Below are 11422 nucleotides of genomic sequence, written 5' to 3'. Positions count from 1 at the left end.
GTGCTACGTCGCTGTATTAACACACGTTCTGACCTGCAGATCATGTTTCAAGCGGAACATGCATGACCTCTGGCGGACGAAGTGGAACCTCAAGACGTTGTAGGAATTCACTTCTCCATCTCGAGCAGCGTCGTGTGCATCAAACTGCGGACATAAGAAATGTGCACTGATGTTGTGCGACGTTTCACCTAGGAACTAAAATTTAATCACACTTACGGCCACGTCAAAGCTCTTTCGGTTGACTATACAGGTTTCACCCTCAGCAGCCTGAATGTTTTCAAACCTCCGTTTGAGGTCCTGCAAGAGGTGGTCGTAATTGCCTTCAGTCATACCACAGGAAAGTGGCGGACCTTCGAGAGCTACCACGTCTTAAATGGCGTGAGTCATATCAAACTGACAGAGCACGTGCCATGTATTTGATGACTGACAGCGTGAGGGCGATCGTTTAGTATGACAGTCAGCTGCCAACTTAAGCGGGCTCTGGATAGGATAGCATATGCGCTCGGGTAGCCTCCTAGACGTGTAATTCAGACGCAGCTAGGAGATGTCGCAGCACCCATGACACCTATCGTGCTCGCTGCCACCTATGCCGCGATTGCGAAGATGTCAAGTGCACCGGCCCAGATTCCCTCCAATCTTCCATCACTGCAGGACCCTGACAGAACGGCGAACATATTCCTTCTCCATCCGGCTAAACGACGCCCTCGGACGCACGTTGGAACTCGAGAGGGGACGTTACAATAGCGATAGACCTCGACTCGGGCGCCGTACCAACCTCTGCCTGCCTTCCGGTTGGGGCGATGTCGGATGACGGCCGATCCCACATTCTGAAATAGAAGTCACTGACGAAACGCGAGAGACATAGTCGTACGCCATCTGACGAGACTTCTACCGGCGTCTCAATTGGGAGTCTACGGAGGCTACCCGACCGGACATGCTATCCTAGACACAGCCCGCATAAGTTGGCAGCTGACTGTCGTACATAACGGAGATCGGAAATGTGAAATAATTCGGGTGAAGGTCACTGTTAAAGCAGGCTCAGACATGGTAATTGGATGTCTCTATAGGCCCCATGGCTCAGCAGCTGTTGTGGCTGAGCACCTGAAGGATAATTTGGAAAACATTTCGAGTAGATTTCCCCACCATGTTATAGTTCTGGGTGGACATTTTAATTTGCCGGACATAGACTGGGAGACTCAAACGTTCTTAACTGGTGGCAGGGACAAAGAATCCAGTCAAATTTTTTTAAGTGCTTTATCTGAAAACTACCTTGAGCAGTTAAACAGAGAACCGCCTCGTGGCGATAACATATTACACCTTCTGGTTACAAACACATCCGAACTATTTGAAACAGTTAACGCAGAACAGGCAATCAGCGATCATAAAGCGGTTACTGCACCGATGATTTCAGCCGTAAATAGAAATATTAAAAACGGTAGGAAGATTTTTCTGTTTAGCAAAAGTGACAATAAGCAGATTTCAGAGTACCTGACGGCTCAACACAAAAGTTTTGTCTCAAGTACAGATAGTGTTGAGGATCAGTGGACAAAGTTCGAAACCATCGTACAATATGTGTTAGATGAGTATGCGCCAAGCAGGATCGTAAGAGATGGAAAAGAGCCACCGTGGTACAACAACCGAGTTAGAAAACTGCTGCGGAAGCAAAGGGAACTTCACAGCAAACATAAACATAGCCAAAGCCTTGCAGACAAACAAAAATTACGCGAAGCGAAATGTAGTGTGAGAAGGGCTATGCGAGAGGCGTTCAGTGAATTCGAAAGTAAAGTTCTATGTACTGACTTGGCAGAAAATGCTAAGAAATTTTGGTCTTACGTCAAAGCGGTAGGTGGATCAAAACAAAGTGTCCAGGCACTCTGTGACCAAAATGGTACTGAAACAGAGGATGACAGACTAAAGGCCGAAATACTAAATGTCTTTTTCCAAAGCTGTTTCACAGAGGAAAACTGCACTGTAGTTCCTTCTCTAAACTGTCGCACAGACGACAAAATGGTAGATATCGAAATAGACGACAGATGGATAGAGCAACAATTAAAATCGGTCAAAAGAGGAAAGGCTGCTGGACCTGATAGTATACCAGTTCGATTTTACACAGAGTACACGAAGGAACTTGCCCCCCTTCTTGCAGCGGTGTACCGTAGGTCTCTAGAAGAGCGTAGCGTTCCAAAGGATTGGAAAAGGGCACAGGTCATCTCCGTTTTCAAGAAGCGGCGTTGAACAGATGTGCAGAACTATAGACCTATATCTCTAACGTCGATCAGTTGTAGTTTTGGAACACGTATTATGTTCGACTATAATGACTTTTCTGGAGACTAGAAATTTACTCTGTAGGGATCAGTATAGATTTCGAAAAAGAGGGTCATGTGAAACCCAGCTCGCGCTATTCGTCCACGAGACTCAGAGGGCCATAGACACGGGGTTACAGGTAGATGCCGTGTTTGTTGACTTCCTCAAGGCGTTCAATACAGTTCCCCACAGTCGTTTAACGAACAAAGTAAGAGCATATGGACTATCAGACAAATAGTGTGATTGGATTGAAGAATTCCTAGATAACAGAACGCAGCATGTCATTCTCAATGGAGAGAAGTCTTCCGAGGTAAGAGTGATTTCAGGTGTGCCGCAAGGGAGTGTCGTAGGACCGTTGCTATTCACAATGTACATAAATGAGCTTGTGGATGACATCGGAAGTTCACTGAGGCTTTTTGCAGATGATGCTGTGGTGTATCGAGAGGTTGTAACAATGGAAAATTGTACTGAAATGCAGGAGGATCTGCAGCGAATTGACGCATGGTGCAGGGAATGGCAATTGAATCTCAGTGTACACAAGTGTAATGTGCTGCAAATACATAGAAAGAAAGATCCTATATCATTAACTACAACATAGCAGGTCAGCAATTGGAAGCAGTTAATTCCATAAATTATCTGGGTGTACGCATTAGGAGTGATTTAAAATTGAATGATCATATAAAGTTGATCTTCGGTAAAGCAGATGCCAGACAGATTCATTTGAAGAATCCTAAGGAAATGCAATCCGAAAACAAAGGAAGTAGGTTAGTATACTCTTGTTCGCCCACTGCTTGAATACTGCTCAGCAGTGTGGTATCCGTACCAGATAGGGTTGATAGAAGTAATGGAGAAGATCCAACGTAGAACAGCGCGCTTCGTTATAGGATTATTTAATAATCGCGAAAGCGTTACGGATATGATAGATAAACTCCAGTGGAAGACTGTGCAGGAGAGACGCTCAGTAGCTCGGTACGGGCTTTTGTTGCAGTTCCGAGAACATACCTTCACCGAAGAGTCAAGCAGTATATTGTCCCCTCCTACGTATATCTCGCGAAGAGACCTTGAGGATAAAATCAGAGTGATTAGAGCCCACACAGAGGCATAGCGACAATCCTTCTTTCCACGAACAATACGAGACTGGAATAGAAGGGAGAACCGATAGAGGTACTCAAGGTACCCTCCGTCACACACCGTCAGGTAGCTTGCGGAGTATGTATGTAGATGTAGATAACGACCGCCCGCACGCCGTTAATCATCAGATAGATGGCACGTACTCTGACAGTTCACGTTTGATCTGACGCACGCCATTCTTTAGAAAGGCCGCGCGGGATGGGGAAACCGGAGTCAGACGACGCATCAACCTCTAAAAGCCTGCTGCTGAGCTTGCCTCTTCACCCACCTTCATCAGCCTGTTGCGACATCTCTTCCGCCGCCCGCGCCCTCTGTTAGCATGCAGTCTCTGCAAATCCCCAACATTCACCGGCGGCCCGACGATTCTACCTCTGGACAACGCAGACGTGCTGCTTATGTTTCTTGGGCGGACGACGTAGCGGAGGAATCCAAAAGACCTATCAATACCGTGAGTTGGCGCGTTCCATTTGTCGTGGCCCCCGCTACCTCATCGCAGTGAACGCCGCGGCTTCGACCGCCTTGTGCAGTCCATCCCGGCCGGATACCACTGCAGACATGTTTTGACAGCGGAAATGCAAGGACAGACGTATCGCCTAGCTACGATTACTGTCAACACTATCAATCCGCCACATAAACTGGGGATGCTCCCCGATACACTTCGCAAGGCGGACATAGACATGGCTCTCGTACAAGAAGCGCAAGTTGATAGTTTTATTAACTCATCTGGATATCGTCTCCCGCACGTTTGATAGCGGTATCGGTGTGGCGTTCCTCGTCTGTGAAGGGTTACCAGTTGACTACGTCCAGTATCTAGTGGTACGGTTCTCACATTCTTCGGCGTCCAAAATATTAACGTCTACGCTCCTTCACAATCAGGGAGGCGAAGGGACCACTTTGCCTCCTTTTCAGTGACGGTCACACCCTTTTTCGTGGGCAGACGTGTGTGGCGGAGGGTACCCTGAGTACCTCTATCGGTTCTCCCTTCTGTTCCAGTCTTGTATCGTTCGTGGAAAGAAGGATTGTCGGTATGCTTCTGTGTGGGCTCTGATCTCTCTGATTTTATACTCATGGTCTCTTCGCGAGATATACGTAGGAGGGAGCAATATACTGCTTGACTCTTCGGTGAAGGTATGTTCTCGAAAATTCAACAAAAGCCCGTACCGAGCTACTGAGCGCCTCTCCTGCAGAGTCTTCCACTCGAGTTTATCTATCATCTCTGTAACGCTCTCGCGATTACTAAATGATCCTGTAACGAAGCGCGCTGCTCTCTTCTATCAACCCTATCTGGTACGGATCCCACACTGTTGAGCAGTATTCAAGCAGTGGGCGAACAAGCGTACTGTAACCTACTTCCTTTGTTTTCGGATTGCATTCCATTAGGACTCTTCCAATGAATCTGCCTGGCATCTGCTTTACCGACGATCAACTTTATATGGTCATTCAATTTTAAATCACTCCCAGATAATTTATGGAATTAACTACTTCCAGTTGCTGACCTGCTATGTTGTAGTTAATGATATGGGATCTTTCTTTCTATGTATTCGCAGGAGATTACACTTGTGTGCACTGAGATTCAATTGCCATTCCCTGCACCATGCGTCAATTCGCTGAAGATCCTCCTGCATTTCAGTACAATTTTCCATTGTTACAACTTATCAACACAGCATCATCCGCAAAAAGCCTCAGTGAACGTCCGATGTCATCCACAAGGTCATTTATGTATATTGTGAATAGCAACGGTCCTACGACACTTCCCTGCGGCACACCTGAAATCACTGTTACTTCGGCAGACTTCTCTCCATTGAGAGCGACATCCTGTGTTCTGTTATCTAGGAGCTCTTCAATCCAATCACACAATTGGTCTGATAGTCCATATGGTCTTACTTAGTTCATTAAACGACTGTGGGGAACTGTGTCAAACGCCTTGCGGAAGTCAAGAAACACGGCTTCTACCTGTGAACCCGTGTCTATGGCCCTCTGAGTCTCGTGGACGAATAGCGCGTGCTGGGTTTCACAGGACCGTCTTTTCGAAACCCATGCTGGTTCCTACAGAGATTTCTAATCTCCAGAAAAGTCATTGTACTCGAACATAAACGCGTTCCAAAATTCTGGAACTGAACGACGTTAGAGATATAGGTCTATAGTTCTGCACATCTGTTCGACGTCCCTTCTTGAAAACGGGGATTACCTGTGCCCTTTTCCAATCCGTTGGAACGCTACGCTCTTCTAGAGACCTACGTTACACCGCTGCAAGTCCCTTCGCGTACTCTGTGTAAAATCGAACTGGTATCCCATCAGGTCCAGCGGCCTTTCCTCTTTTGAGCGATTTTAATCGTTTCTCTATCCCTCTGTCGTCTATTTCGATATCTACCATTTTGTCATCTGTGCGACAATCTAGAGAAGGAACTACAGTGCAGTCTTCCTCTGTGAAACAGCTTTGGAAAAAGAGATTTAGTATTTCGGTCTTTAGTCTGTCATCCTGTGTTTCAGTACCATTTAAGTCAAGAGTGTCTGGACATTTTGTTTTGATCCACCTACCGCTTTGACATAAGACCAAAATTTCTTAGGATTTTCTGCCACGTCAGAACATAGAACTTTCCTTTTAATTCTACCGTCGACCAGAAAGGTCAGCTGCCGCGTCAATGTGGAGAGCTTGTCTTGATTTTAGATAGTCTCTACCTCGTGGACACGTGGGAATCCATTCACGGTGGTTGTCCTGCTACAGCATACTACAAGGCGCCTTGATCGCTTTTATATCTCGCGCTTACTGGTGGACATAACCCGACTGTCAGCGATTTGGCCTGCCGCTTTTTCCGACCAGGCAGCGTATGTCTGCTCGGTCACCCGCCATCGCCAGAGGGTGTAGCATGGAAGGGATGTTTGGAGGCTGAAGGCGCCGCTACTGGAGTCTCCAAACTGTCGGCACCTTATCGAGATGGCTTGGGATGTATGTGGCACCGCCATGCTGCTTACCCATGTACTTTGCCATGGTCACTGTCTTGCGCAAAACTAACCTTCGCATATGGATGAGATTCGGCAGTTTGAGGGAGGCACAACTCCTGAGACATACTACAGAATGTTGAGTGACTGCGCCAAAGCACATATCACTGCCCGCATCTATGACTTTGGAAGCTCAGCCGATGTCCTATTTTCTAGCCAACAGACGACGATAGCGCCGGGCCCTGGATTCGTACTATCACAGCTGATGAAGGCAGACAACATGACACCCAGTGCGGCATTGGACACGGCTTTCACGCTCATCATATTCGGCTGTACACTTACCACGCTCATTTACCAGGCTGTCGTTCAGGAAGTCTCCCAGCTCACGTTCGGCACGATACCAGAGGACTCGGCAATGGAATTGGGGGCACCAATCACAGAAGACGAAGCAGGAGGTGCGAGCAAGTCACCTCGTCCTGACAGTATCCCCGTACAATTTTATGGTGCTTTCTGAGGTCTCTTAGCGCCCACGTTTAATATTGTCTGTGATGTCCCCTGCAGTGGGGGTCAGGGATGTCTTTCAGCAGGGCCTCACCACACGTTAGCGATTATCGCTCCTTGACCGTACCAAATAGCGACATGACGGTCTATACTCGACTTTTGGCAACGCGACTTGAGAGTATGCCCCATAACGGCGTGGTATGTGATCAGGCGTCGCTATGTGGAGCTTTCTGACAGAGCTCGGCTGCTACAGAGGTCTGACAGCCCTTGCTCGACCTCAATATTGGCCCACGGCCAGACGTTTGATCAGGTTGATCATTCTTTTCTTTCGGCTGTCATACATCATTTGGGATACCCCAAAGGTATTGTCGATGTAGTCATATCTCGTGCGTAGAGCGACATCCCAGGTGCTGTATAATTGGGTAGGTTCACACAGCCAATCTTGATGAGCAGGGATTTCCACTGGTTTAACTGATCTAACACACCGTCAATTTTCTTTTCCATTACTCTGTGTATTTTTCCGATCAGCAACTTGGGTGCATGAGCTGTTAAGCTGATTGTGCAATAATTCTCTCACTTTTCGGTTCTTGCAGTCTTCAGATGGTATATTGACAGACTCATACACTCTGTACATAAACATGATTAGTCGTTTTGTTGCCATTTCCCCCAATAATTTTAGACATTGTGACCGAATGTTATCACTTGTGCCTTATTCGACTGTGTGTCTTGCAAGGCTATTTTAAGTTCTGTTTCTAATACTGCGTCCCCTATCTCTCCTTTATGAACTGTTTCTTCTCCTCTTATATCAGATGTCTTCCCTCTCATAGAGGCCTTCAGTGTACTCCTTCCATCTATCTGCACTCTCCTCTGCATTTATCAGTGGAATTCCCATTGCACTCCTGATGTTACCACCCCTGCTTTTAATCTCCCGAAGGTTCATTTTACTTTTCAATATTCTGAGTCGGTCCTTCAGACAATCATTTCATTTTCGATTTTTGCACATTTTTCCTGCACCCATTTCGTCTTCGCTACCCTGCACTTCCTCATCATTTCATTTCTAAGTGACTTGTGTTTCTGTATTACCGAAGTTCCGTGAATATTTTTGTAATGCCTTCTTACACCAGTCCACTGAAGTATTACTTGTCTTTCTTCGCAGTTAACGTTCTTTGCACCTATGTTTTTCTCTCCAACTTCCGTGATGGCCCTTTTTAGAGACGTCCATTCATCTTGAACTGAACCGCGTACTGAGCTACTCCTTATCGCAGTATCTATAGCCTCGGAGAACTTCAAGCTTAGCTCCTCATTTCGTAGTACGTCTGTATCCACTTCTTTGCACTTTGATTTCTCCTGACTAATCTCTTCAATTTCAGCCTACTTTTAGTCCTTACTACATCATGATCTATCTATATCTGCGATCTACACTGAAATGCAAGTAGCCCGCACTCCTAATGTGACAGAGCAGAAATACCCGCATTTCAGGCTGCGCCATACATCGCGGGCAGTGAACGTCCCTTTCCTTGACACTGCTACAAGCTACACGTGAGCGTTTCTTGTCAGCTTACAGCCGACGATGTGGCAGTCTTGCCCGACGAGTCTTACAAGTTTGCTGCATGAGGCATATGCTCTGGCCTCGTTGGCCACTCCAGTGACAATGTCGGATATCCCAGCGCCACATAGGACCCTTTCTTTCTCGAGTAATCTTTCTGCTTATTTGCTACCTGTGCACTTGTTGTCAACGAAGGCGGTCTAACTGAAATGCAATTGTCCTCCACTCCTAATGCTGTAATACCTACATTACAAGTGGCGCCATATATGGCGGTTGTTGAGCGTCCCTTTTCTTGACGCTACTGCACGCTCTGCATGGGCCTTTTTTGTCGTCTCACAGTTGAGGACGTGGCAGGGTTCTCAAAACATGCCTTACCAGCTCACTGTTTTATGCATATGCCCTGGCTTCATTGGGTCCTCCAGTGATGTTGTCAGACTTCACAGCACCCTTCTACAATATCGGATGCTTGTTGTTTTGTTTTGGAGCATAGTTATCTTCCTGCTTCTTTGCCACATGTGCACATGTTGTCGACGAAGGCGATCTACACTGAAATGCAACTAGCCCGCGCCCTCAATGTGACAGGTGGCGCCACACATGGCGGAATGTGAACGTACGTTTTCTTGACACTGTTGGACGCTCCGTGTGGTACGTCACCACCAGCGTGGAACAGATCAATCATTCTTGTTTCCATCAAGTTCACCCCTCCAGCTCTCCGCCTTGCGTCTCATGTGGGGTGCCAAACACAGACGATTATCGCTTCTTTTGTGGCCTAGGAATAGATTACTGGCACTTGGTACTGAGAATTCTGGCCTTCCGCGCATGTGACACTCCTGACTGAATTACACCACACATGACGTTGTTCCTGGATGATGTGTACTACCCACAGACGAAGACTCACTCAGTGAATTGGTTCCGTGGCCTTGCAGTTCGAAGCTTTTTGCAGCTGGCGAGAAGAGTGGGCTTGCGCGAACAAATGACATTCAAAATACAGCTAATACTGCCCCATCTTCCTTTTGAGCGTTTTCTACGACCTGCCACTAGTTGGAAATGTCGCTGGAATGAGCAGTTGATGTGCTCTAATGCACAATTTTTGGATTTTTGATACTGTGACCCCAACGGTATTCCCCTTTATTTTCAAGAAGACTTGCATGGATTTCTCCATAGCTATGGGTAGATTCAAGGACTCCACTCTACAGGTAAAAATAGTAAAACACAACATGACCACTCTAAGAAAAAGAATTAGAATAAAGAACTTCTTCTGTGTTACACAAGTACGATACCCTCACCACTTTCCATTCCACCTTAGTTTAGGTACAACGTCTGATACTGGCGTAGTTAGGGGCCAGTCCCTGAAGTGGCGCAGATATTTTTTTAGTGTCAAAGTGACGGTGCAAATAGACCATTTTTGTGTAGGTTCCTTTATCATCAGGAAAGTGAGGAAGAAAAAAATAGGGGGTATCATCTTTGATTAGTATTCAAAACGTTCTCTATCCCGAGTTCGAATGATTAACGAGCTGTGGTTCATCCCTTATACTGGGTGTTAACGATGAATGTTTACACTGTACCACAGCGGTGTAGGGTAAGTTTGATGTCGGAAGTTGCACTCTACAAAGCTGGGAGACTGCCTCCGATTGGCCTCTTCAAGTCGCCTAAAACAGGGTTATAAATAGAAAATCAAATAGGGGTAATGCAGGAGTAGGTTTAATAACGAATAAAAAATAGGAGCACAAGTAAACTACTACGAACAGCATAGTGAACGCATTGTTGTAGCCAAGACAGGCACGAAGCCCGCGCCTACCACAGCAGTACAAGTTTATATGCCAACTAGCTCTGCAGATGGCGAAAAAATTGAATAAATGTATGATGAGATAAAAGAAATTATTCAGATAGTGAAGGGAGATAAAAATGTAATAGTCATTGGTGGCTGGAATTCGATAGTAGGAAAATGAAGAGGAGGAAAAATAGAAGGTGAATATAGAATGGGGAAAAGGAATGAAAGAGAAAACCGCCTGGTAGAATTTTGAACAGAGCATAACTTAATCTTAGATGACACTTGGTTCAAGAATCAAGAAAGAAGGTTGTATACATGGAAGAGGCCTGGAGACACTGGGAAGTTTCAGATAGGCTATATAATGGTAAGACAGAGATTTAGAAACCATGTTTGAAATTGTAATACATTTCCAGTGGCAGTGCGAACTCTGACCACAATCTACTGGTTATGAACTGTAGTTTAAAACTGAAGAAACTGAAAAAAGTTGGGGATTTAAGGAGATGGAAGCTGGATAAACTCAAAGAAACAGAGGTTGAAGAGGTTTTCAGAGAGAGCATTAGGGAACGATTGACAAGAACGGGGGGAAAAATATAGTAGAAGAAGAATGGGTAGCTTTGAGAGATGAAATAATCAAGGCAGCAGAGGATCAAGTAGGTAAAAAGACAAAAAGTAATACAGACGTCTCAGAAGTGATATCGACAGGAAGTGCAAAATGGCTAAGCAGGGAAGGCTAGAGGACAAATGGAAGGATGTAGAGGCGTATATGAGTAGGATTAAGATAGAAATGTCTACAGGAAAACTAAAGAGACCTTTGGAGAAAAGAAAACCACTTGTATGAATATCAAAAGCTCAGATGTAAACCCAGTTCTAAGGAAATAAACGAAAGCAGAAAGGTAGCAGGAGTATACAGAGAGTCTATACAAGGGCGATGTACCTGAGGGCAATATTATGGAAATAGAAGAGGACGTAGATGAAGACGAAATGGGAGATATGATACTGCGAGATGAATTTGACAGAGCACTGAAAGACCTAACTCGAAACAAGGCCCCGGGTGTAGACAACATTCCATTAGAACTACTGATAACCTTGGGAGAGCCAGACCTGACAAAACTCTATCATCTAGTGAGCAAGATGTGTGAGATAGGTGAAATACCCTCAGACTTCAAGAAGGATATAATAATGTCAATCCCAAAGAAAGCAGGTGTTGACAGATGTGAGACTTACAGAAC

Source organism: Schistocerca gregaria, chromosome 9 (genome assembly GCF_023897955.1).
Source record: "Schistocerca gregaria isolate iqSchGreg1 chromosome 9, iqSchGreg1.2, whole genome shotgun sequence".
Classification (NCBI taxonomy): domain Eukaryota; kingdom Metazoa; phylum Arthropoda; class Insecta; order Orthoptera; family Acrididae; genus Schistocerca; species Schistocerca gregaria.
This window is presented reverse-complemented; position numbering follows the sequence as displayed.